The sequence below is a fragment of the Acomys minous genome (genome assembly GCF_964271855.1).
Source record: "Acomys minous genome assembly, chromosome: 3".
NCBI classification, from domain to species: Eukaryota; Metazoa; Chordata; class Mammalia; order Rodentia; family Muridae; genus Acomys; species Acomys minous.
In genome coordinates this window covers 21,610,458-21,636,262 of record NC_140485.1, presented here as the reverse complement: position 1 = coordinate 21,636,262, position 25,805 = coordinate 21,610,458, and the positions used below count along the sequence as shown (strand labels likewise).

Sequence of the window (25,805 nt, the reverse complement as noted above, 5' to 3'; positions counted from 1 at the left end):
GCCTCTGACACAGCTGTTCCAACTGGAAACCCTTCTTCCTCCGCTGGCCTGGTGGCTTAGACCACAGGGGCAGCCAGCTCTCAGATTTTGAAAGTCTCCATAGCTGCCTTAGAAGCCCTTGTGGTGCCCAGAGGCAGGACTACCAAATTGCTGGGTGACTTGGTGTAAATTCCTTTCTGTCTCTGGGCTTCTTTCTAGACTGATGAAAGGCCAGGACTAGAACATGCTTCAGATAACATGGGGGGGGGGGGGCGGAGTTATCTCAGGAGCCACAGGAAAGGGAGAGAAGGGGGAATCTGAGGACAGGGCCCAGGCCACCCGACTGGGCTTGACAGTAAGGCCAAAGGAGAGCTTGTGTGATAGCAGGGGAGGGGCAAGACAGGAAGTGAGCTGACAGCACAGGTGAGGCTAAGCACAGGCTGGGTGCATCCAATAGAGGCGCCTACAGAACAAGGCTGTGTGGATAATCTAGCCACAGGGCTCCAGTCCCCCTCCCCTTAGCCCCAGGGCATGCGTTCAGTGAGGAGTTAGGGGACCTGGGACCAGTCCAGCAAACTGGAGCCATCTTGGCACTAGTCATCTGATGCTGGGGACTCTGGGGACATGTCTTGGATGTAGACTTTGTATTTTGTTCTGTTTTGGTTTGCGTTCCCTGCAGTTTCCTTGGGAGATTCTGCTGGGAGATCCATCTGGTTGTGGCTGTGTTAGAGGCATAAGAACTGTCTCCACAGAGTTTGAGAAGGACCAGGGCAAGAACCAGCCACAGAGAGTCGAGGTGAAGACCAACTGGGCCGAGAGGGGACTGGAAGAGAGGGGCAGTGGTTGAGGTGATTCTAGTGGTAACACGGAAAGAAAAAAAGGCTTTGGCTACAAACCTGGCTCTGCTGCCCACTATCTATGTGGCCTCGGGCAAACGACTAAAGCCCTCTGAGTCACAAGTCCCCCATTTAAAGTCAGATGGCACTGGATACCCTCAGACTGGAGCTAAGAGAGAGCTAAGAGCTTTAGGACATCCTAATAGGGCGTGAGGGTGCAAAAGGCAGAATCATGACATATAGGCTCAATTTTCTTTTCTTTCTTTTTTTTTTTCTTTTTGGTTTTTCAAGGCAGGGTTTCTCCGTGTAGCCTTGACTATCCCGGACTCACTTTGTAGACCAGGCTGGCCTCGAACTCACAGTGATCCACCTGCCTCTGCCTCCCGAGTGCCACCACTGCCCGGCTTCAATTTTCTTAACAATTATATTTTATTATGAACTTATCAGATGGCATAACTCCCTTATAACCTGACTAGCATAAACCTGAGGAAGAGAAGATTAACGAACACAAAAATGAAACCTGGGTATCAGGCGCAGCAACATTTCTTCTGCTGGAATCTGGAACATCAGCAGAGCCCGGAGCCCTGAAGCCTTCACTAGAGCGGTTCTCTTGAGGAGCATCTTGAAAGCCAGAGATGAGCAACCACTCAATTCCAAGTCTCCAAAGCCCCACCTCCTGCTTTTGGCTCTTTTTTTTTTAATCTCCTTTCAGAATTTATTCAAGGATGTTTTTCAGCTGGTAACAGCCAAGCTCTCCCACAAAGTGGTTCGATTTCTAAGGGGGTAAACATCACCTGTTCTCACACAAGTCTGTTCCTTATCCCACACTTGGGATCTAAACAAAAAACATGTCTATCTATCTTTCACCTCCCCCTTTCTATTAAATAAAATAAGCTATATACAACAAAATAATTATAAGAATTATCCAGTAAGTCACATTTACAAGGACCATTCCATTTGTAGTTGACAATTTTTGAGAAATTATTCCACTACCTAGCCTATACTATTGAGTCTTATCCTAATGTCTAAAGATTTTTTCCCCCTTAAACTGAAGCTTATAGTAGTACTGTGGCTATCTTAGTCTTCAACCCCATCAGAGACCCCAGAAGGAAATTCTATTTAATATGAAGGAAGTGCAGGCAAGCAACTTCCAAAAGTATTGACAGGACAGAGAGAGCTGACTGTCTGGACTGTCAAAAGTTCCTTTCCATCGTCGGGGCATCCAGTCTTCAGCCTGCCAGCCAAAGCATCTGACAGACTGCTCTGAAGCAGGAATCCTGAAGGACTGGCCCACCTACTCTCTGCAAGGTTGGCCAGCCAATTTCTCAGTATTAGGCTTCATCATAGAGGATGGTCACTCTGTCATCAGCAGTAGAGATAAGCGCAGTTCCTCGGTCCAGGGGCTATCTGCCACTCTTATTGCTTGATGCCCGCATAATTAGTCTGGAGGAGATGCCAGGAGCGGATGTGTCTCTCTATCATACAAGCCCTTTATTATTACATGCCATTTTCTGTGGATCTCTGAAGTGTTTGAAGACCATCTATCTATCTATCCTATCCATCATCTATCTATTCCTTTGAAAACATATTTTAAAAACCTAAATAAGGCTTGTTCTGTAATTTAAGTAATTTAGTATCAAGTAAGATTTATATGTGACCAATTTCTATCTCTGACCATTCTGAACAAGTTATAACACTTATTTTTCATCTTTTCAAATAAGTTGTAAATGTATAATACATTAAATAAATGTCAAAGTGATCTTAAGTTTTTACCAACTTACAATATACAGTTTAAGTTTCCATCAACATACCATATACAATACCTAAAGCAAAAGTTGAAAAAATAGTCTTAAATTTCTATCAATCAACAGTATCAATGTGAAATATTTGAATACCAATGTAAAATATTTGAGGCTAGTAGATTCAATAATCTACTAAACAAAAAACATGTTTATCTCTCCTTCAACGACGTCACTCTGGAACCTCAGATCCTCTGCAAGGTGGATCTTTTGCTCAGCAACTCTATGAAAGGAGGGTAGATTCAGTGTCCTGGAAGATAACCCTTCCAGAATATTCCATATAGAATTTCATCCATCTGTCCTATCTGTCTTCCCTCACCCCTGGTTCCATGGCTCCAAAGACCCCACATCCAGTTCCAGTAGATTCTCTCCAACGTGAAGGATCAGAATGTTCTCAGGGAAATATCTAATGTGTTTCATCAGTGTCTCTGCTCCCCAGCCTCATTCCAAGGCCCGTGACAGACATCAGCAACAGGTCACAGGACTTTCTCTGTGAACACAGACAAGACTGCATCAAGATCCAGGCAGGCCTTTTGCAAATGATTGCTGGAGTAGGAAAAAAAAAACTGGTTTGTCTCTGAGTTGTGTGGGGGAATCCCAGCCTCATCTCCTGGGCAATGGAGAAAGGGCAGTCCATTATGGTGTGAACAGGCCAATTGGAGCAGTGACAGGGATCAACCCTCTAGCTTTTAGGATCCCTATGTTGCTGAAGGGTCTACCAGAGACTCCCAAGATCAGGAGAAAGCCAACAGAGGAAGCAGAGCGGAGACAGCAGCCCAGGGCAGAGCAGGCAGTCTGAAGAAAGAGAGGCGGCCCAGGACAAGCCAGGCAGCATGGCGGGCAGGAATGAAGGGGAGGCTCTTGGGTCTGCAAGCCTAGACCTGGGCTAGAGTCAGGTAGGGAAACTCCTGGAGATCTTATTCTCTCAGGAAGCTAGACACGAGGTAAGGATGGCTGCAGAGGCACAAGGCCTCATGAAGACGCAGTCTCTGATGGTTGGACCTTCTGCTTCTAGGTGAGTGTTGCCCCCTGGGGTTGACCTCTCTTCTACCTGGTGCTCCCTAGCCACTGGCCAGTCCTGAGATTCTCAGCCTCAAAATCCAGTCTCCCTATCAATGTGCCCCCAAGATATCCATCTATCTTATTTACTGTGTACCCGAGACTCTGTGCGACTCAGGCGGGATGTTCATGACACCGTCTCTTGGAGTGCCAAAAAGTCCCTGAAGTGTGGTGAGACGGAGGAAGGCATCTTTGTGAGAATTCCTCCCAAGGATGGGCAACAGTTGAAGCCTCCAGAGATGAATTTGAGCAAGAAGTAGATGCTGTGTCTGCTGAGTGGGTCAAGCAGAGGGCGGGTACCCAAGTGTCTGCACAGTTCAGCTTCATGATGCCATGGTGCACTGTGCAGCTTGGGACTGGTAGAGGCTTGCTGGAGACCTCCACCCCCCCCCCCGACACCCCCAGGCCTCCTCTTGCCTGTAGTTATAGCATGGACAGCTGGCTCAGAAGCCATTTGAATAGCCAGGAGTTGTATCCACATGGCACCTGTGGGCTCCAGTGTGCTCAGTTTGATACTGGCCTAATGGACCATGGAGGGGGCCAACATCCCCTTGCATCCCAAAAGTGAAGGGCATGGGGGTATTAGCAGTGCCAAGACTCTGGAGCTCTACAGACTCAGTGGGAACACATGGAGCAAGGCAGGCCCCAGTGGGTACCTGTAGGATGTGTGGTGGGAGGGAGAGTGGCAGGAAGATGGTGTTGAAGGCAAGAGGGTTCGGTGATGAGGTTGAGGACATTCTGGTCAGGTTCCGACTTAGTGCTCAGGAGCGCCCTCCCAGGAGCAGGAGACAGGGAAGGGTGAGGCCCAGCCATAGCTCAGCTCCCGAAGCAGCTGACTAAGAGTTATGGTGGGATGTCAGGGGCTCTTGAATCCAGGAAGTGGGGAAGAATGTGTTGGGAGGAGGCTCTTGGATGTGGATGGACTACAGAGGCAGACAGGAAGAGGAGATGGGGCGGAGAGTGTCTCTGCGAAGGCAGCCAGCAAGCTTGTTTGTTTGTCTTCTTTCCTGACCCCATATCTCTTAGGCTGTTGCTCTGTGGTCTAGTGTGAATCATTGAACTTTATGGGACCTCTGGTGTTCTGAGCTTCCCTACAGGCACACTCCCGGGGGGGGGCCATGGGGGGGGGCTCTGTGAGGTATATCCTTACACAGGAGGAGGGAATTTTTCAGGGAAGTTGAGAGGGTCCAGTTCCAAAGACCTCCTTACCTTTGGTCCTTTGGTACCTTCTGGAAATGCCCAGAGGGGGTTGGTGTTCAGGATCTTTGCCCCAGCTGCTTGATCCCAGGTTTGGCTTCCGTCTATATGTGATTGATCCCATTAGTGGCAGTGTCTCTATCCACAGCACCCTGGAGGAGGGGTCAGGCAGCTGGTCAGCAGGAGTTGGCACAGACATGTGGGTACCCAGCAGACTGCTATCACAGTGCCCATTGGTGCTTACCTCCTTAGCTGCCCACCAGACTCCCCAACATTGTGAGAGGAGGCTGGGCATGTAGGGTGCCTAATGGTCATTCTGCAAACAAGCCCACCCGGGCCCTGGCCATAGCTCCTCTTGTCCCAACTCTGCCCAGGAGAGCCCAGAAGACTCCAGCAGCATTTACTCTGCCCTCACCACTCCCTCAGAACCTTGGCTTTCCCAAGGCCAGGCCAAGGCCACCTGCAACTAGGAGCCTCTTTTCTTGTGCCCTACTCCCTGACCTTCTCTCTCAGCCCGTAGAGAGCCTCTGCTGAGTGGAGACCCCTGGAGGTCGGTCATGGTTTACTGGCTGGCTAGCTGTGCTGGGTCCTCAGTGAGGCAGGGAGGGCAGGTCCTCTTATGCATATGCTGGTCCCTAGAGTCTCAGGTCTTCTCACCACAGCTGGTCTGGAGATGGGAGAGAGCCTTCAGAGGAAAGCAGCGCTATTCCTTGTCACCTACAGCTGCAGGGAGCAGGAGGGGTCCAGGACTGAGGGAGACAAGCTGAGAGGCCTGCTGCCAGCTTCCTGTCTTTTCTCCTTTTCCTTTTCATGTTTAATGAAGCTATTGGCGAACTCTAGAAGCCTCATACTTCCTCAGTCTTCCTTTCCAAAATGCAGTTTTAGCTTAACAACCACACTTTCTGTCTCTCTGTCTCTCTCTGTCTATGTCTCTGTCTCTCTCTGTCTCTGTCTCTCTGTATGTGTGTGTGTGTGTGTGTGTGTGTGTGTGTGTGTGTGTGTGTGTCTGTCTGTCTGTCTGTCTGTCTCTCTCTCTCTCTCTGTGTGTCTGTTTCTGTCTTTCTGTCTCTGTCTCTGTCTCTCTCTCTGTGTGTCTGTTTCTGTCTCTCTGTCTCTGTCTGTGTGTCTGTGTGTCTGTGTGTCTATCTGTCTGTCTGTCTGTCTGTCTCTCTCTCTCTCTCTGTCTGTCTGTTTCTGTCTGTCTCTCTGTCTCTGTCTGTGTGTCTGTGTGTCTGTCTATCTGTCTCTGTGTGTGTGTGTGTGTGTGTGTGTGTGTGTTTGGAAGCCCCTACCCAGGCTTTTTCCTCTTTCCACTGGGCCCTGCCCCACCATTGGCAGCTCTCCCAGGTTCTGAGGATAATTTTAGGGAGTCACTGGGCCCCATTCTTAAGGAAGCTCCCTAGGGATGGGCCTCCGGGCGTGAAGAGCTTCCTTTGGCCGTCACCCTGACGCCAGGCAGGCAGAGCTCTAGGCTTCAGGCATGGGAGTCAGGCCTGTGGCCTGCGGAACCTCATCCTTTCAGCGGCTGGGATCCACTCATAGACATGGCCTCCTGCCGAGACCTTTCTGGTTCCCGCTGCTTTCACGCTGCCCTGCTGGCCTCAGCACTCCTTGGAGCTGGACATTTCACCATCCTTTGACCTGGCCACCCTGATGCCAGTGTCCTGGAGGCTTTTGGCGTGGGAGACCAGTGACCTAGAGGATGAGCAGAAAAGGACATCTGTGGATCCCACAGCCCAGGCCTGGGGCTACACATGCTGGAAGGCAGCTGGGACGCCCCCCTAACCTTTGACCTTCAAAGTCCCAAGCCCACAGACTCAAAAGACCCCACTAAGCTGAGCTTTGGTCCAACGGCTACTCTGCATATACATGTAAGTGAGAATTTTGGTTTCTTTAAAATCACAGAAATGTTATCTGATTGTTTGTGTCTCATTCCCCGGTGTGAGATATGGGACTGCTTCAGAGTGACCAGAGCAGCTGACTATGATTTGTCTTGAGCTCTGGCAGGGGCGTGGCTTTGCCAGCTGAGACTAGTTTACAGTGGAATTTCAGGGACTCTTCAGGGGGTATAAAACACCAGAGTCCTGAGAGGCCGGGAAGCTGCTGCTCCCCTGATGCTGTGGCTGGTTGCTGTTTGTAGGAATACTGACAGAGAAAATCAAATTTGCCCCAAGGAACTGGACACCCCTAGTCAGCAGGAAGTAAGTAGTCTAATGCTATCAATGCCCCCTCTCCCCTCTAACCTTCTTTCTTTCCTACCTAGTATTGGAGGGTTGAAAGAGATAGAGGTGGTGTAGGAAGGTAGGAAAAAAAAAAAAAAGAACCTAATAAATAGCCAGAAGTCTGGCCACATATATGCTCCAGGATTCAGTGAGTCCCAGTAGAATTAAGGGTCTCAAGGGACAGAGTGGTTCAATGGCAGTGGATAGCCAGCATGTGAAACACTCTCTGCTTTTGCTCTTTTCACACACAAGTGTGATCTCTGACTCTGCTTTTGGTGCTTGAGGGCGAAGTTCAAGGTCAGCCTGTCTTTGGTCTTTGGGTGGGTGAGGGGGTGGGGAACCACCGTGTTGGGGCTGAGTGGAGTGTGGGGGCTGCGCTCATGTCTTAGCTGGCCTGATTAGCAATGTCAGAGGAGTTACTCAGCCTGTCTGACTCCTGTGCTAGTGTTTGAGACATGAGGTGTCTGCTGTACCTTTAACCCAAGGGCCACAGCAAGGGATATGTTGAGGTGCCTGGCTCAGCGATGTCTGCATGCCGCATCTGCCTCACTTGCCATCCCTAGGCAGGATGTGGAAACACAGCAAAGCGGGAGGCTGGGGCTGTGACTCAAAAGGGCAATGCTAGGTTCGAAACGTGGGTTGGGGGTGTCCTGGCTAAGTGGAGGCTGGGTCTGAAGTGGGACAGGGTGCAAAGTGGGCTGTCTCCAGGCTCCTTCCCTGGCTATGGTTTTCTCTGGTCTTGCTACCTCTTCCCTGTATTATTCACCAGTCATTACCCTACATGTGACAACTGTTGTCATGACGACACATTACCCATCCTCAGATAAAAGCCCTGCTCGCTGCCTCTGACTCCCCAGACTCCATCACTGTCCCTGAACTCCCTCAGGGTTCCCTGGTAGCTACTTCTTCCTCTTTGGGTCTTTCAAATAGGCCATCCTCGTTTCCCTCATTGTTCAGTGATGCTGGGGACACGTCCATCTTTTCTTCTCACTCTGTCCTGAACCCTCCTTTCCCCCACCTTCCTCTGTTTTCCTTCTCTTCCTGCACCACCCCCCCCCCCCCGGATTCTAAGCCAGATTCTTTCTTGTTCTTTTGCTTCTGTTCCCCATTCATGGCACACTAGGGTGACAGAAAGGTGGGTGGTGGGGATGGCAGGGCCTCTAACCATTATGTGGTGCACCCACATGACTTGTGTATACACATGTGTGTGTACATGCATATGTGACCAGGAAGGCAGAGAGGTCTGAAAAAAAGTGTGGCCCAAGGGGCTGCCCTTCCAGCCCCCTGAAGCCTCAGCACAGCTGTGTCTAGTCTCAGCTCCGATGATCCCAGCGGGCCTTGCATACTTCCCTGGTGCTGAATACAATCCTTAAGGGAACCAACTGAGGAGCCCTGCCAAGGCTCCAGGAGGTACCTGGCATTGTTCCATTTTTGTAGGCTAGGAAATTAGGGATCAGAAAGGTCAAACAACTCATTCAAAGCCACATAGCTGGCCAATAGAGAAGGCAGGATTTGAAATTCCATCCCATCGCCAGTGTCCCTAAGTACGGTGCTGTCATCATAACAAGCCTGTTGACCGAGCACTCAGCCACCACCGGACACTGCATTTAGAAGCATGCAGACCTATCTAGCCTGCCCAGTAACTTACATAGCTGAGCACATATGTGTCCCACCAGTGAGGGAATCAGGGCACAGGAAGGTTAAGTCGTTTCCTTAAGATCACAGTGGAATCGGCACTGTGTCTGGATTTGGAACCAGCCCCTCTCTGCCTCTTAACCTGCAGTGCTTAATCTGAGAGATCCTCTGTAAAGGCCGTGTGGTTCCAGGTCAGGCCAGTTTGGGGACCATGAGGAGGAGGAAGAGGAGGCCACGTGTCTTCTTTTAGGGTTTCAAGTCACTAGGAAAGACCTTCGGACCCCACAGCAGCACTGTCTCCTGGTAGGCCCAGGACCCCAGGGCTCCTGCCACTGACACAGCACCCAGGAAGGGCAGGAAGGAAGATGGAGGTGTGGCTGGGAAGCCTGGTGGAGCCTGCCTTGCTGCTGAGAGTGTCCCTAGCTCTTCTTGCCTGTTACGCAGTCCCTAGAGAGCAGACAGGGCCTCGGAACACATTGTCCCAGAGTGCCGCTGTCACTGTTGGATGATGAAGGGGCTAGTTATTTTTAACAGCCAAGACTCATGGACAGAAGCCTCTTCCAAGCCAGGGACACCGGGTAGGGACCACAGACTCCAGGTCCTTCTACTCTCTGTCCTCTTCCCCCATCTCCTCGCTACTGAGAACAAGCTTGGGTTCATGGGCTCTTGGGGTGGGGTGGGGTTACTACCTGGCTGTCAAGCCTTCTCAGGGCCTGGAGTGATGATGGCCTCATTCTCTAGAGGCTGCAGGTACGGGAGTGACGGGGTCAATGGCCAAGCTGGGAGGTCAGGGAGCTGAGGGCTGGTCTGCTCAGACTAGCCATGACCTCTTGTCTTTGTATGCCTTTCTGTACACTCTGAGGAAAGCATCTACTGTATTTTTCGGACTATGAGACGCACTGTTTTCCCCCAAAAGTGTTGCGCGGCGGGAGGGGGAGGAGGGGAGGAAATTAGGGTGCGCCTTATGATTCCAATTGCTGTTTTTACTGTTTTTCTTGTTTTACTGCTCTAAAAACTGGGTACATCTTATGGTCAGTTGTGTCTTATAGTCCAAAAAATAGGGTAGTTCTCCAATTCCCCCAGGCCTTTCTAGGAACTCCTGTATCTCAGGTGACAGGGGTACACATACCGGAACTCAGGTTCTCCCCATGCCCCTGCACTTGCTGCTGCTGGTTGTAACACCTCAGGACTTGCAACTGGGCAAGCCAGCTGCTGTGCTGAGCACCCAGCTTGCTTCTTGCCTATGTCCTTTAAGAAGGCTGGCCTTACCCACCCATGTGGTCTCAGAGGGACCTTCTTCTGCCTTCCTGGGTCCCACTAGGACTTTGAAAAGACACAGCATCCTTGTATTAGTGACTCTCATGCAACAGTGGCTGCATTTTTGGCAGAAGTAACTTAAGGGAGCAAAGTTTATATTGACGTGGTTTCTGGGGCTTAGTCTGTCGTGGTGGGGAGAGCATGGTAGGACAGAGTAGCATATGGCGAATCAGAACCAGAGAGAGGAAATGCTCGGTTGGACTCCCATTTTGTATTTTTCTCCTTCCTTCCTTCTTTCCTTCCTTCCTTCCTTTCTTCTTTCCTTCCCCCCCCTTTTTTTTGGTTGTTTTTTGAGACAGGGTTTCTCTGTGTAGCCCTGGCTGTTCTGGACTTGCTTTGTAGACCAGGCAGTCCTTGAACTCACAGTGATCCACCTGCCTTTGCCTCCCAAGTGCTTGTGATTAAAGACATGCACCACTACACCCGGTGAAAAAGTTATTTTTATTCAAGGCGTGATAAAGTGGAGACAGGGGCATATGACTGCTGCCAGCTAGGATCCACTTGCTAAGGGCCCCACAGCCTTCGGAAGAGTACCATAAGCTGAGGACCCAGTGCTCACAGCAAAAGCCTGTGGAGGACACTTCAGGTTGAAATCATAACCATCAGAGTCACTTCTCAGGGAAGGATGTTCTGAGAATGGCCTGCTAATGGGGATGAGCTCTGGGCCAGGGTCTTCCCATCTGGGTCAGGGCGGTGGTGAGGAAGTTGCTCCTTCTTGCCTGAGCTCCATGCTGGCCCCATTCTTGGGGTTCAGACTGACTGACCAGCCAAGTATGGTCATGTGGAGGATGCTGCTGGATGAATGTGCTAGTTTGAACACATACCCTCACCTGACTGATCCCCTCAAGCCCTTTTCTACCCTGCACTTCTACCTCAGGGACCACTCAAGTAATCACAGAGGCTTACACAGGCTCACATCCATCACTTGTGTGGTCACTACCCAAAGCCAGGGTCCCCTTAGCTAAATGGGTCCTTACCCAGAAAGTCCCTAATTCCCTATCTTGGTCAATATCCCACTGCAGTGGATTGAATGAGAAATGTCCCCCATAGGCTCATGGGTTTGAATTTGTGGTCACCAGTTCTTTGGTGGGGTCATGGAACTTTTAGGGTGTGGGGTCTTGCTGGAGGAAGTATACCCATGAGGCTGGGCTTCGAGATTGTATAGCTTCACTCTTAGTTTGCTCTTTCTTCCTCCTGCTCTTCCACCATGCCTTCCTCACCACTGCAGACATCTAGCCTTCTGGAACCTTAAGGCAAAGTAAATTCTTCCTAAGTTACTTTGAGTCCATGATATTTTTTATAATAATAATAATAATAATAATAATAATAATAATAATAATAATAATAATAATTTATTATTATTGTTGTTGTTATATTGTTAAATTATTATTATTATTGTTGTTGTTGTTGTTGTATTGTTAAATTATTATTATTATTATTATTATTATTATTATTATTATTATTATTATTGGTTTTTTAAGACAAGGTTTCTCTGTGTAGCCTTGGCTGCCCTGGATTAAAGGTGTGCGCCACCACACCCAGCCGTACTTAACTCTTTTGGGTAAATACAAAGATAAATTTACTCAGTCATAAAATAGGCGGGTGTTTAACTTGAGTAGATATTTATGGTTTTCCAAAATTATTTTCCAAGTTAACACTTCCTGGGGGCGGGGTGAGAGTTTGAATTGCTCCTCTTCCTTGCCAGTGTTTAGTGATACTGTTCCTTACTTAATTTTGAGGTAGTATGTCTAATATCTTGTGTCTTTGGGAGTAAGGGGGGAGTATGGAGGGCACAGGGGGGAATATGGGGGGGTATAGGGCAATATTTGCCATCATCATAGACATCTTTCAGGGTGATGACGTTGGGGTGCTGGTCATACAGCAGGAGGATCTTGATTTCTTCTGAGGGGTCCCTTTTGCCCTTGTCAGTGATCGTCACAGTATACCTGGCATCGGTGGCTTTGTGTACGCATGCTTGCACATTGAGTAGGAGACCACCTTGATGCCCTCCTTGATCTCGTAGCCATCAGTGATGTGGATATTGTTCCCGTGTGACTGCTGCACAGTGGGATGAATGGGGACCTTGGGCATGTCCTGCTGTGGAGGCTCCTGGACCAGGCTGGAGGCCACAAAGTTGAGTCCCTGAACAGGTGATGGGCGTTTGCACTTGGGCGGGGAGACACCAGGGGAGTCTGTGGGTGTCCTTGCAGTAAACCCGGGGTCAAAGTGGAAGGTGTCCTTAGGCCTGTGCACTGCAGACTTGAAGGGTGGCTTGATCTCCTTGTGGTACAGCTTATTCCAGCCTATGGTGACAAAGAAAAGATGATGCTTAATTTCCTTCCCTCCATCGATGCCAGTACCTAACCAGTTGCAGAGGTTCTGCTTAAAAAGTGTCCTCAGCAGGCTCTGCGCCTTCACACTGAGCAACTGCGGCATTCCCAGCTTGGCTTTGAGGATGAGTGACATTGTTTCCTTTCTGTCCTTCCCCTGGCATGGCAGGGACCCTGTGAGCATCTTGACTGTGAGCACACCAAAGGACCACCAGTCAGAACTCTGTGTGTGTCCTCGCTGGCTCACCACCTTGGTGCCATGAATCCGACAGTCCCACAGAATGTGTAGCCCAGGCTGGCCTCGAACTTGTGATCATCCTGCCTCTGCCTCCTTCAGCAAATCCTACCGGCGTGCACCACCACAACCGGCAGGCCAAACTCTGTGATCTTATTGTGTCCTTCTTCATCCAGGAGGATGTTCTCTGTCTTCAGATATCTGTAGATGATGCCCAGGCTGTGGAGGTGGTCCAGAGCCGAGGCCAACTCAGCCAGGTCGAACATGACATCCTCCTCAGTGAACATGACCTCTTTGGAAAGCCTGGTGAAGAAGTCCCCTCTGCGCAGGAAGTCCAGGATCGGGAAGAGCTTGCCTTCAATCTTGACGATGAAAAGGTGATTCACCTCTGCCAGGTTATCTCTCTCCATCTTGGATCTGACCTGGTCCCGCATTTTCAAGATGGCTTTCTTTAGGACCCTCATGGCACAGAGCTGACCAGCATCTGATCCTGTGACCTTCTTCCCCAAGAACACCTTTCCATATGACCCTTGTCCTAAAACCTTTAGCAGCTCAAACTGGGAAGGGGTCTGCCTTCTCAAAGCCTTCCTTCACGTGGTTGCTAATGTCAGTCTCCTTCACGAGGCCTTCTTCCTCCGGGCGACGCAGACTGGAGCTCTTAGAGCGTGACTTCTTGCGCAGGTACACGGAGAAGGACCTGCGCACCGTGCCGTGTACCTGCGCACCGTGGACTTCTTCATGCTCAGCTCCGTCAGCCAGCGTCCAGCTGTTGCCAGGAGTTGTAGGGCCAGTGGACTCGCATCCCCGGCACACCTCTCAGGCTGGGCAGCGCGCAGGCGGGCACGCAGGCCAGGGGGAGCCTGACTAGGTGGCCCTGGGCTTGGATGCGGGCTGCAAGCACAAAGGGAAGGCGTTGCTGGCCACCTGGCCCGGCCCCAGGAGCACTCCTAAAAATAATTTTTTTAAAGGAGGGAAAGAAGCAAACAAATTTCCTAGCAACTCTTTAGATGGAACTTGTATGCCATCAATGTGGAGTATATGCTGACTGCAAGGACAATTGGCCATAACTCTTCAAGACGCTCACACGATCCCTGCCTATGTTTGTTCTTCCCCTAAGTGAGCCTGCTGAGCTTTCTCACTGGTCCTCCTTTCAGTTTTATGGGTAAGTACCCAAAAAATGGAATTGCTGACTCATATTTTACTTCATTTTTTTTTTCTATCTTAAATTTTATTTGTTGAGACAGGATCTTGTATAGCCCAGGCTGTCTCAGACTCACTGTTGTAGCCCAGAAAGGACTTGGATTCCTGATCTTTTGCCTCCACCTCCCAAAGGTTGTGGTCACAGGTGTCCTGGCTCTACTTTTAATTTCTAAATAACCACTGTTACCATCTCCCACACTAGCAGTACTTTTTATTTATTATTATTTTTAAAACTTTAGTTTTAAAAGATTTTCTTTTGTTTTTAATGATGTCTCTGTCTCAGTCAGTGTTCTGTGGCTGTGGAGAGACACCATGACCATGGTAACTCTTATAAAGAAAGCATTTAACTGGGTCTAGCGTACAGCCTTAGAGGTTTAGCCCACTATCATCATGGCAGGAAATATGGCAGCGTGCAGAAAGACGTGGTGCCAGAGATACAGCTGATGCATCTGGATCCATAGACAGCAGGAAGAGCGTGAGACACTGGGCCTGGGTTGGGCCCTTAAAATCTCAAAGCTGCCCGGGCGGTGGTGGCACTTGGGAGGCAGAGGCAAGCGGATCACTGTGAGTTTGAGGCCAGCCTGGTCTACAAAGTGAGTCCAGGACAGCCAAGGCTACACAGAGAAACCCTGTCTCGAAAAAAACCAACCCCCCTCCAAACAAAACAAAACAAAACAACAAAAAAACCCCAAATAAAAGCCTCAAAGCCCACTCCCAGTGACACACTTCCTCCAACAAGGCTACACTTCTAGTCCTTTCCAATAGTGTCATTCCCTAAGCATTTAAATATCTGAATCTACGGGGGCCATTCTTATTCAAACCACCATAGTGCATAAGTACAAGTCTACGTATGGTTAGGCGTATGTGAGTGCAGGTGCCTATGGAGGCTGGAGGTGTCAAGAGCATGCCCCCCACCCCCACCAAGGAACTGGAGTTCTAGGCAGTTGTGAGCCTCTCATTGTGGATCCTGGAAACCCAAAGTGCATGCTTTTAACCATGGAGCCGTCTAGCCAGCCCACTGTTGTGTTTTTCTGAGATAGAGTCTCATTTCGGAGTCTCCGCTGGCTTCTGATTGTGGCAATCCTGCATTAGCCTCCACAGTGCTAGGGTTACAGATGTGGGCTTCAAGGCTGGGCAGCTGTGCTAACACCACATTCTCTCCAGGAGTGAACAGGTGTTGCAAGCTATTTTCTGTTTATTTTTAAAAGCAAGAGCCATCCAGTGGGCATTAATTTGCACTTTCCTGGCCAAGACTTTAACCCATTTAAAAAAATTGTGTTTTCACATTACTGATTTGTGGCAGTTTACTATCCTGACTGTGAGCTGTTGGTAAGAAAATGTACTTTTTATTGGTGTAAGTTAACATAACATGAAGCTAACCATTTAAAATATGTAAACCACACTGGGTAGATGACTCAGTGGGGAAAGTGCTTGCCGTGTAAGCATGAGGATCTGAGTTCAAATCCGAAGCATTCACATGAAAGCCTGGTGTGGCTGTGAGTGTGCCTGTGCTGCTGTGCTGCTGGGGTGGAGGCCAGTGGATCCTGGGATCTCACTGGCTGGCCAGCCTCATTGAAACTGTGAGTTTCAGGAAGAGACCTTGTCTCAAAATATAAGTTGGAGGCCAATAGAGGAACATACCCAGTGCCGACCTCTGTCGTTTACAAGTGCCTGCACAGGTGCACATGCACGCGCGCGCGCGCGCACACACACACACACACACACACACACACACACACACACACACACACACTACAGCCAGTGGATGGTGATGTCACAGGGTCACGCAACCTCTGCCACTGTCTCACTCTGCAATGTTTTCATCACCAGAGGATGGCCTTTTGCCTCTGCATTCCCTCCCCCATCTCCAGGAGCCTCGAACCCACTTTTTGTCTCTTGGGATTTACCTCACAGGAAGATTTCCCCGAAGTGGCCATTTGGGTCTGTTTTTCCCTCACTTAGCATTATTATTTTTTTTTTTTATCCAGGTTCATCCTCCTTCCAACTTCATCATCTTCTGTGAGCGTCATCAGCAGGTCACATGGTAGCCCACCTTCTCTTCACTCCAGGGGTGGGCATCTGAATCTCCACTAGTTGGCTATGGTTTTAATGATTTAAAAAAATAAGAAGTAAGATGCCAGGCAACAGATATTAGATGGAGAAGTTTATAAAATGAGCATGGGGAAAGAAGAAAGTGGGGGTACCTCAGAGAGAAACAGAGAGAGAGAGAGAGAGAGAGAGAGAGAGAGAGAGAGAGAGAGGAGGGAGAGAAGAGAGTGGGGGTGGGTAAGAGAGAGGTGAAAGAGAAAGGGGGTAAGAGAGGAGTGAGGTGTGTCTGTCATTTTATATACTGGGCAGGGCCACGCCCCCATGGCAGGTAGGCAATGACATCACAGATAGTCAGACCGAAGCAGAATCCTACCAATGGTGACTGGACCATCATCTGCTGTCCTGTTTTTACTTCTTCTGGGTATGTACCCTGCAGTGGGATGCACTGCTGTAGGGTGTTAGTGCACTGAGTCTTGAGAAGACTGTTAGGCTACTTCAAATGGGCTGCATCTTGGGGGTGGGGTGGGGAGCACTAGGGATTGACTAGAGGGCCCTGTGCATGATAAGTCCATGCTCTACCATTGAGATCCTTGCTCAGTGTTCCCGTCTGTGTTCTCAATGTATGAGGATTCCAATTGCTTAGATATGACCCCCAAAGCAACACGTGGACTCCTGGGCCTGGATTCTCTAGTTTCTGGGCACCTGTCTGGAGGAAGCTGCTAGCCTCCTAGCCTCCCAAATGGCCTGTTAGGGTCTGCACTGGGTCTCCTGCTGGAGGATGATCTAATGTATTTTGATGCTAATTACTGCTTGCTGTCTCTCTGACCCACCTGTTGACCAATAAAGGCCATTCACCTGGCCAGGGCAGATGAGATAGGTGTGGCTAAGGCGCCTTGGCTGAGAGACAGAGGAAGAAGAGACCTGAAGACAGGGTCCCAAGAGGAGGGAGAAGGCAGCCACCATGGGTTAGATGGAAGGGAAACACGTGGCTGGCATGGATGGAAGAGTTAGCCCAGATGAAAAACATTAACAAGTACGTGGGATTATGGATGGGAGGAAGCTTGATAGAAAATACTAGAAGCAGATGGCATGGGCCTGCCCCACATGGGAAGTAGTTTAGGGGATTGATATCTCCCCTGCCCCCATGCTAACTAAAGCTATTTTAAAATATTTAAAAAAAAAATGTCTGTGTCTTAACTGATTATTAGCCGGGCATACTGATAATACTGATAACACCAATAATTTAAAAACAAGTGGCGCCCAATGTGGTAGGCAGAATAATATGGATAATCAAAAAGCAACAGTCTCCAGTCTCCAGGGCCCTTCCCCGAGGAGGCTGCTGGGTAATGCCTTCCCTGTGGGCCACATTTCCTGGGCTAATTGCCCCTGCAGGGCTTCAGTGATGTCCTCTCTGCCTACCATGAGCAAATGATGTTATTGGTCCTCTGCCCCTGTGGCTTCCAGACACTGGCAATTGAATGGCAGTGGCCTACCTGCCTTGAGTGGTCTGAGGTCCTTCCTAGTGAGTGCCCCTGCGGAGAAAGTGAGGGTGGAGCTCCCAGGATGAACTGGGTGGAGAAGGGTAAACTCTGGAGCAGGCTGGAGGGACTCAGGGGGAGTCACAGGGACAGCCTGGGTGTCCTTGTCCTGCCTCCCCGTTCTCCTCTTCTGCAGCCTTATCTCCTTGCAGCCCAGCCTTGCCTGGGGCACTTCCCTGATTACAGCCGGTTGGTGGCTCCTTGCTGCCTATATGACAAAGCCCAGGCAGGAGCCTGGCAGTCTCTGCCTGGTCCTCCTATGTGGGCCGGCAGTAGCTTCGGACTCAGGTCCTGGCACTATTGGGCTCCCTTCCTCAGTTGCTTTCATTTAGGAAGGAATCAGCTGATAGAGGGAATGGAAAGACACTTACTTGCCACTTCTACCTGGCAGATGAAAGTCTCTCATATATGTTCCCCTCACCTCTCTTACACTGGGTCCCTAAAGGCCATAGGCTAAAATGACAACACTGGCAGAGACTCGGATCCTGAGTGCATGGGTAACTGTTTGGGTTTTGAGAGGATATGGGGTCACCTGTGCTTGGTTTCAGGGTTTTGGGGACTCTGTTACAGGAATTAGGGTACCCAACTTACACTAAATCTTAGGTCCCAGAAAGTGAGGCGGGTACTAGGCCTCAGTTTTCTCACAGTGGATGGGACCTGGCACTTGACCAGCTATACTGCAGTGCTTTCCTCCATGCTGCATGTGACCAGGGCTGCCTTGAGGCAGAGCAGCTATGACCACCTGGACAAGGCCGTGGGAGATGGGGCCCACTACCATTTCCTCATGGAGGGTCCTGACACTGCAGCTGCCATTGTATGATTTAAAAATAATAGGCTGGACTGCGGCTTCTCCGTGGTGTAGCTGTGACTCACCCACAGTTCTGTAAGGAGCTCAGGTAAGCTCGACAGCTCACCACGCTGGGAGTAGGGGAGGATTTTTCCTTAGGGCCGTTGGTGTCCTTTCTATGTGGGTTAGCAGACATCTTTCTGTGTCTGTCACAGGACACCAGCCTTCTGCACTTGAAGCTATGAGATGTCAGCCCTAGGCTTCTGTGACATCTGTCCTTTGGCTTCCCCACTCCCTGCCCCTCCCTTCCCTCTCTGCCTTCCCCCCAACCCCCCCCTCTTCTGTTTGAAACAGGGTCTTGCTATGTGGCCTCAAAATTGCCATCCACCTGCCCTAGTCTTCTGAGTGCCACTAACCTGGGATCTGCCTCAAGTTTTTTTTTTTTTCCTCTGCCCTTTTTGTTTGGGGGGCCCCTTTTAGGCTCATCCGAAGCTGAAGACTTTGCTGAACCTCCAGCCCTCGGAATCCTGTTCCTGGGGTCTGTGTCTTCTGTACCAGATGCCACCAGCAGTCAGCATAGCCTTATCCAAAATGAGATCTACAGACAGTATTTTCATCTGTAGATGAGACTTGTCTTGTCTGCTTCAGGCTGGGCCTCGCAGCATGGGGTGGACTAAGCATGGGATGGACTAAGCATTGGATGGACTAAGCATGGGATGGACTAAGCATGGGGTGGACTAAGCATGGGGTGGACTAAGCATGGGATGGACTAAGCATGGGGTGGACTAAGCATGGGATGGACTAAGCATGGGGTGGACTAAGCATGGGATGGACTAAGCATGGGGTGGACTAAGCATGGGGTGGACTAAGCATGGGATGGACAAAGCATGGGGTGGACTAAGCATGGGGTGGACTAAGCATGGGATGGACTAAGCATGGGGTGGACTAAGCATGGGATGGACTAAGCATGGGGTGGACTAAGCATGGGGTGGACTAAGCATGGGATGGACAAAGCATGGGGTGGACTAAGCATGGGGTGGACTAAGCATGGGATGGACTAAGCATGGGGTGGACTAAGCATGGGATGGACTAAGCATGGGGTGGACTAAGCATGGGGTGGACTAAGCATGGGATGGACTAAGCATGGGGTGGACTAAGCATGGGGTGGACTAAGCATGGGATGGACTAAGCATGGGGTGGACTAAGCATGGGGTGGACTAAGCATGGGATGGACAAAGGCTTTGAAGGTGGGAAAGATCCTGAGACTCGAAGGGGACCCTAGCCCCACCTCAAGAGACTCACAATTTTTTTTTTCGAGACAGGGTCTCTCTGTGTAGTCTTGGCTGTCCTAGACTCGCATTGTAGACCAGGCTGGCCTCGAACTCACAGTGGTCCACCTGCCTCTGCCTCCCGAGTGCTGGGATTAAAGGTGTGTGCCACCACGCCCAGCTGAGACTCACACTCTTATCACTGTCTGTGATACTCCTCTGCCCCTCCTCCCTCTGTCTCTCTGTCCCCCTCTCTCGCTCTCTCACTCTTTTTCTCGCTCTCTCTCTCTCTCCCTCCCTCCCTCTCTTCCTCCAAGAACTGAAGCTGTTGAGGCAAATTGCTGTCAAGTAAACCTCAGCTGAAGTCTGGAGACTGGGTCCCTCAGGTACCACCTGGGTTCATTCTTAGCTGTTGTCTCTTTCCTGGTCTTGGTTCCCTACCCTAGAACCCAGCAGCTGCCGTCCAGATTTATCTGAAGACAGCTGGGTGTAAAAGACAGGAAGCCACAAGACAGCTTGGGGTTCTCCTGCCGGAGCCCAGATGTCGGCCAGCCCTCCTCTGCCTCTTTCTTTCTTCACCCTCTTTCCCTCCGCCATGGCCTCCTCTCTAGATTCTTCCTTGTGCATGGCTTAGGTATGTGGGGTTTTTCCCTTTTGGCCTCTGGGAAGGATGGGATGCAGATGAGGGACCAGAAGGCGCACAGGGAAACGCCCACAAGGCCCAGGTGCACTGGCAGGGGAAGGAGGGAGCTCAGCCAAGGTGGTGATGGGACACATTGCCAGAGGTTCATGTTCAGCGGAGATTTGGGCTTTGCTGAAGCACGGGAGGGGAGCTGAGCCACGTTGGGCCAGGCCTGACACAGCTAGAGAAAAGGATCCTGCTGGCCCTTTAAGGCCACTGTTCTAGCTCCCCGAAAAGCCAGGGAAGAAGCGTCCAGCTAGACCATACCCCCACCACTTCTGTAGCCTTCACCAAATTTCTACCTCATGGGAGGGCCAAAGAGCAGGGTAGAACGGGGGTGGTGGTGCTGTGTATGGGTCAGTGGTTCACAGAGGGAGCCTCAGCCCCGTGGCTTCCTGTCCCCAGTTCCTCCTGCCCCATGGAACAGCGAGAGCCTGCAGGTCACCTGTGCCCACATATCACACGCTGAGGGGCCTTTCCATCCTGTATGTACAGACACTGTTATGCTGCCACAGTGGTAAACACAGATGCCTTTCTGAGCGATAGAGGGGGGCCTTGACATTTCTCCAGTTCCACTGGTTCCAAGTACCCCAGCTCCCCACTGGCCATGTGGTTATGATCATAGTCCCTTGTCCCACTCAGTTCCAGGTGCTGCCTTCCGGCCAACACAGCAGCAGTGTCTCCCCATGTTGCTGAAGTTTTCAGGCCCCGGAAAGCAGGCCCAGCTGAGTCATAATTCAGACAGCACTCAGGTTTCTGGAAACTCAGCTGGCTTCTGTTTCCTACCATGACAGAGTCGGCTGTGCTGGACCTCTGCTGAAACTAGAGCATTTCCCTTCCTCCGGGATGGCTCCTAGCATAGATTCCCAGGACCAGGATGTGCCTCAAAGGCCTGAACCCTGTGGACTGCATAGCAGTCCTATAGGTGAGGAGACTAAGGTCACAGAGAGGAGGTGACGCATGGGAGTGGAGCTCCACCAGTAAGGCACCTCTGGGGGCTCCTGCATACATGTGATGCACATACATATACCCAGGCACATGCACATAAACATATAATACAACAGATAAATAGTTTTAGAAATCTTGAGCTGGATGTGGTAGCACATACCTGCAATCCTAACATGAGAGAGAGAGAGAGAGAGAGAGAGAGAGAGAGAGAGAGGAGAAGGTCAGGAGTTCAAGGCTAGCCACTGCTGCGTTGAAAGTTTAAGACTAGCCTGGACTACATGAAACCCTGTCTCAAAAACCAGAATGAACCAAAGTGAAATAATGGTTATATATAATGCCAGCTATATAAACTACAAATGTTAAGAGCTGTGGCTGTGGGCTTGATGGTTGACCCTTTGTTTCATAGGTATGAGGCACTGGTTGGGTTCAATCCCCAGGACTTCCAAATGACAACAAATAAACAAAAACAAACAAAAACCCATTACAAACTTTAATGACTTTCAAAATAATTATAGTAACATTATCAGCACACTTGATATTCAAATACTGTCATTTCCCCTAAGAACCCTTTATATGCACTGGGACCTCATCTTCAGTTGACTACTTATATCTGTAAAGATCCCATTGCTAGATAGAGTTGGGCTCCAGGTGGGCATGAATCTGGAGACATGCCTTCAGCCCATTAGAAACAGGAAAGCCGTTAGAGAAGCCTAAATGGGGGGTCATGTAATAGAGTGTGTCCCTAGCGTGCACAAGGCCTGGGTTCAGTCGTTGGTACTGTAAAACCAAGCCCAAAACATAATAAGACAGCAGACACTGTCATGATTAGGTTTTGTGTTTTGTTTTTGTCAATGACATAAGCTTTGGTCATCTAGAAAAAGGGGGAAACCTCAGCTAAGAAAACGCCCCTGTCATATTGTCCTGTAGGCAAGTCTGTGGGGGCACTTTCTTGATTAATGGCTGAGGGCCCGGCCCTCTGTGGCAGTACCTGAGCATAGTGGTTCTGGGTTGCACACAAAAAGCAGGTTGAGCAAGCTGTGGGGACAAGCCAGTAAGCAGTGTTTTCTTATATTTTTACTTCTGTTCCTGCCTCGACTTCCCTTCACGACAGACTGTAAGCTGTGAGGTGAAGCAAGCCCTTTCCTCCCCAAATGGCTTTTAGTTGCGTGGGCTTTATTAAAGCCACAGGAAGCAAAATAGGACAGCAGGTGGTGCCAGAATTAGATTATTGCTGTGACAGCACTGACCATATTATTTTGGGGAGGGCTGTGGAAATGCTTAAAGCTTTGGGCTGAAAAATCCATTAGTGCTTCAAAAATAATGGGATGTTTCACAGAAGCTTGGGAGATAAGAGTGTTGAGAGCAGAGGGGCGTGGTGGCGCACACCTTTAATCCCAGCACTCTGGAGGCAGAGGCAAGTGGATCTCTGTGAGTTTGAGGCCAGCCTGGTCTACAGAGTCCAGGACAGCCAGTGCTATTACACAGAGAAACCCTGGCTCAAAACAAAACAAACAAACAAACAAAGTTGAGAGCAGTGCTAATGGTGGAGGCCTCACTTAAGAAGTTTTAGAGTCCTTCACACTATATTGGTAAATCCATTCATGTGATATTTTGTATTAAGATGATATGGTTTCTGGTCTGGGAATGGTGGTGCATGCCCTTAATCCCAGTATTTGAGGGTAGAGGCAGGCAGATCATTGTGAGTTTGAGGTCAGACTGGTCTAGCAAGTTCTAGATCAGCTGGGGGGACGATGGATCCGGAGAGATGGTTCAACTGTGCTGTTAAGAGCAGTGGCTGATCTTCCAAAGTACCTGGGTTCAATTCCCAGCACCGCATGGCAGCTCACAGCTGCCTGTAACTCCAGTTCCAGGGACTCTGACACCCTCACACAGACACCATGTAGGCAAAACACCAATGCACATGAAATGAATGAATGAATAAATAAATACTAAAAGAAAAAAGGAGAGACTCTACCTCCAAACCAAACCAAGCCAACCAACCAAACAAACAAACAAAAAACCCCAAGCAAGCAAGCAAACAAACAAACAAACAAACAGGTGTCTGCAGTTCTGATCAATTGGGGCTGAAGAGTCAACTGTGATTAACAAGATCAGCACTACTGAGTTGAAAACTCTGCTTTATCGGGACAATCAGTGCCAGTTAGCTGGGGCCAAGGAGTTGACTGTGTTTAATAGGGACCAACATCACTGAACTGGACATCTGGAAAGTCCTTTCTAGAGTCTGTTAATAGAAGCTGTGGTCCAGAGGGAGCCAGGCTGAAGCTGCTAATGTGTAAGAGTCTCCCAGGTGGTACCGGTTTTGGCAGCACAAGGTTCTGCAGGATTGAAGGGGTCATGGAGAGAGGCCGAGGCTTGGCAACATGTGGTCGGGGTCCCTGGAGATGGCCCAGGGAGGCATTGGTGAAAGTGCAGACTCAGTTGCCATGGAGACCAAAGACTATTGGAGATGTAAGGACTGCAGCAGGTGTGGAGTGGAGCTGGCCTGAGCCCACGAGGAAAACTGTGTTGTGGTGGCAGAGGCAGAGAGCCGTGAGTGCTCAAGCCCTTTAGAGCCCAGAAGATAATGAGCAAGTGAGACCCGGGAACTGCACACTGAGCTGTTCACAGCATTAGACTTTGGTTTTGCTTTGCTTTGATTGTGATCGTGTCTTCCTTCTCCCTCCTTGGAATAAGAAGTGTGTAACTTGTTTTTAATTTTACAGAAGCCCACAGTTGAGAGACTTAGGAATTTTAAAGATGCTGGACAAGTTAGACCGAATTTTTAAAGTGTTTGAATAGTTTTTGTTTTTTGTTTTTTGGAGACAATGTTTCTCTGTGTAATAGCCCTGGCTGTCCTAAACTCAGTTTGTAGACCAGGCTGGCCTCGAACTCACAGAGATCTACCTACCTCTGCCTCCCGAGTTGCTGGAATTAAAGGCACTGCGCCCAGCTGTGTTTGAATGTTTTAAAGACTGTGGGACTTTTAAAGTCGGACTATGTTTTATATTGTGATATTTACTTGAGAGCTTGGGGATAGACAAAAACAAGTAATGTTTTGGTTTCATAATGATGTGTTTTTGGATGTCAGGTTGCAAGGTGTGAATTGTGGTGGAAGTGAGAACCTCAGTTAGAAAAGGCCTCCATCAGATTGGCCTGTAGGCAAGTCTGTAGGACATTTTTTTGATTGATGATTGATGTGTGTGAGCCTAGTTCATAGCGGGCGGTACCACTTCTGGGCAGGTGGTCTTGTATTGTGTAAGATGGGAAAGCTATGGGGTAAGCAGTATGCCTCCGTGGCCTCTGTTTCAGTGTCTGCCTTGAGTTCCTGCTCTGCCTTCTCGACATGACGCTCTATAAGCTGTAAGCTGAAATAAACCCTTGCTTCCCCTAGCTCTTCTGGTCATGGTCTTTATCACGATGATAAGGAGCAAGCTATGGAAGAGTCCTCCATGGCCAGACAGCAAGCTTTCTGGCACTAGGCCAGCAAAGCTGCCTTGGCTGTTTCAAATTCTTCCTTGCTGGCTGGCACCTTTAAAGGCAATTCCTGTAGTCAGAGCCTAATTGTTACAGTTCGCGCCCTCTATGGAAATTTACTTAGACCCCTGTCATGAGGTCTCAAGAGGGTGTAAACCTCTCTGACCATTGTAGTTGGAAGCAGGATCTGGGGAGTAGTTACACGAGGTCGGAGGGTGCTGATGCAGCCACAGCGGACACAGGTACAGCGGATTCTCCATCACGGCATTAGTTACTTGGCTGGTTGCTGTAGTCTAACACCTGACTGAAGCAGCTTGTGGGAGCAAGGGTTTGTTTTGCGTTCCAATTAGAGGGGACACAGTCCATCATGTCAGGAACGGAAGGCGCCTGGCCACACTGCATCAGCAGGCGGGAGGCAGAGAGATGACTACTGGGGCTCAGCTCATGGTCCCTTTTGTACCCGTGGGATAACACCCATCTTTAGAGAGGATAGTCTGAGCTCAATTAACCAGATCTACAAAGTCCCTCCGAGGCTTGCCCTGAGGGCTGTCTTCTAGCTGATTCAAGTTTCTGTCAAGTTGGCAGGATAAACCATCACAAACTCTTTTTTGATTGGTTGGCATCCCTGCCACTCTGGTCATTATGTGTTTTGAATATCTCCCAGTCGCCTTTAGGGATTGCCAGAACAAAGCACCACCGGCTAAGAGGCTCACACTCGGGACATTTATTTCTCACAGTTCTGGAAGTGGGATGAGTGAGGCTGTGTAATGTTGTGGGGTTGGGTTTTGGCTTCATTCGTAACCCTTCTCTATCTATGGTTTCTCAAGTCCCATGCCTCTGTCTGTTTTCTTGTCCCTGCTCAGCAGGATTTTAGGCCTGTTGGTTTCAGGCCCACCCAAATGGCCTCACTGGAACTGAACTCAGTCATTGTTTAATTTTATGTGTGGGCATGAGTGTGTGCGCGTGCACGCATGCATGTGAGGCTGTCTGTGTGCCATGTGTTTTTGGGTGCCTTCAGAGGCCAGAAGAGGGTTCCTGCATCTGGAGTTAAGGCGGGTATGAGCCACCCAACTCTGGAGAGAGAACAGCAACCCTCCCTCTGCAAGAGCAGCAAGCATCCTTAACCCCCAAGCCAGCTCTAGCTCCCCACCCATCTCTTACAAAACCTTCTCAGTGGTATCCTGAGGCATGGGAGGTTTTTTTTTTTTTTCCTCTTTCTCTCTCTCTACCTCTTAAGAACTCTAGCTGGG

At 49.6% G+C, this 25,805-nt stretch overlaps 1 pseudogene across 1 annotated transcript; it reads right to left on the bottom strand.

Annotated features, from left to right (window-relative positions):
• Nucleotides 1-9,423: 9,423 nt before the first annotated feature.
• Nucleotides 9,424-24,815, bottom strand: LOC311593320 (ribosomal protein S6 kinase alpha-2-like; annotated as a pseudogene). Its single transcript has 4 exons — nucleotides 24,722-24,815; nucleotides 12,738-13,424; nucleotides 11,839-12,698; nucleotides 9,424-9,506 (listed from the first exon to the last, which is right to left on the bottom strand). The product of its transcript is annotated as a ribosomal protein S6 kinase alpha-2-like (transcript).
• Nucleotides 24,816-25,805: the final 990 nt, after the last annotated feature.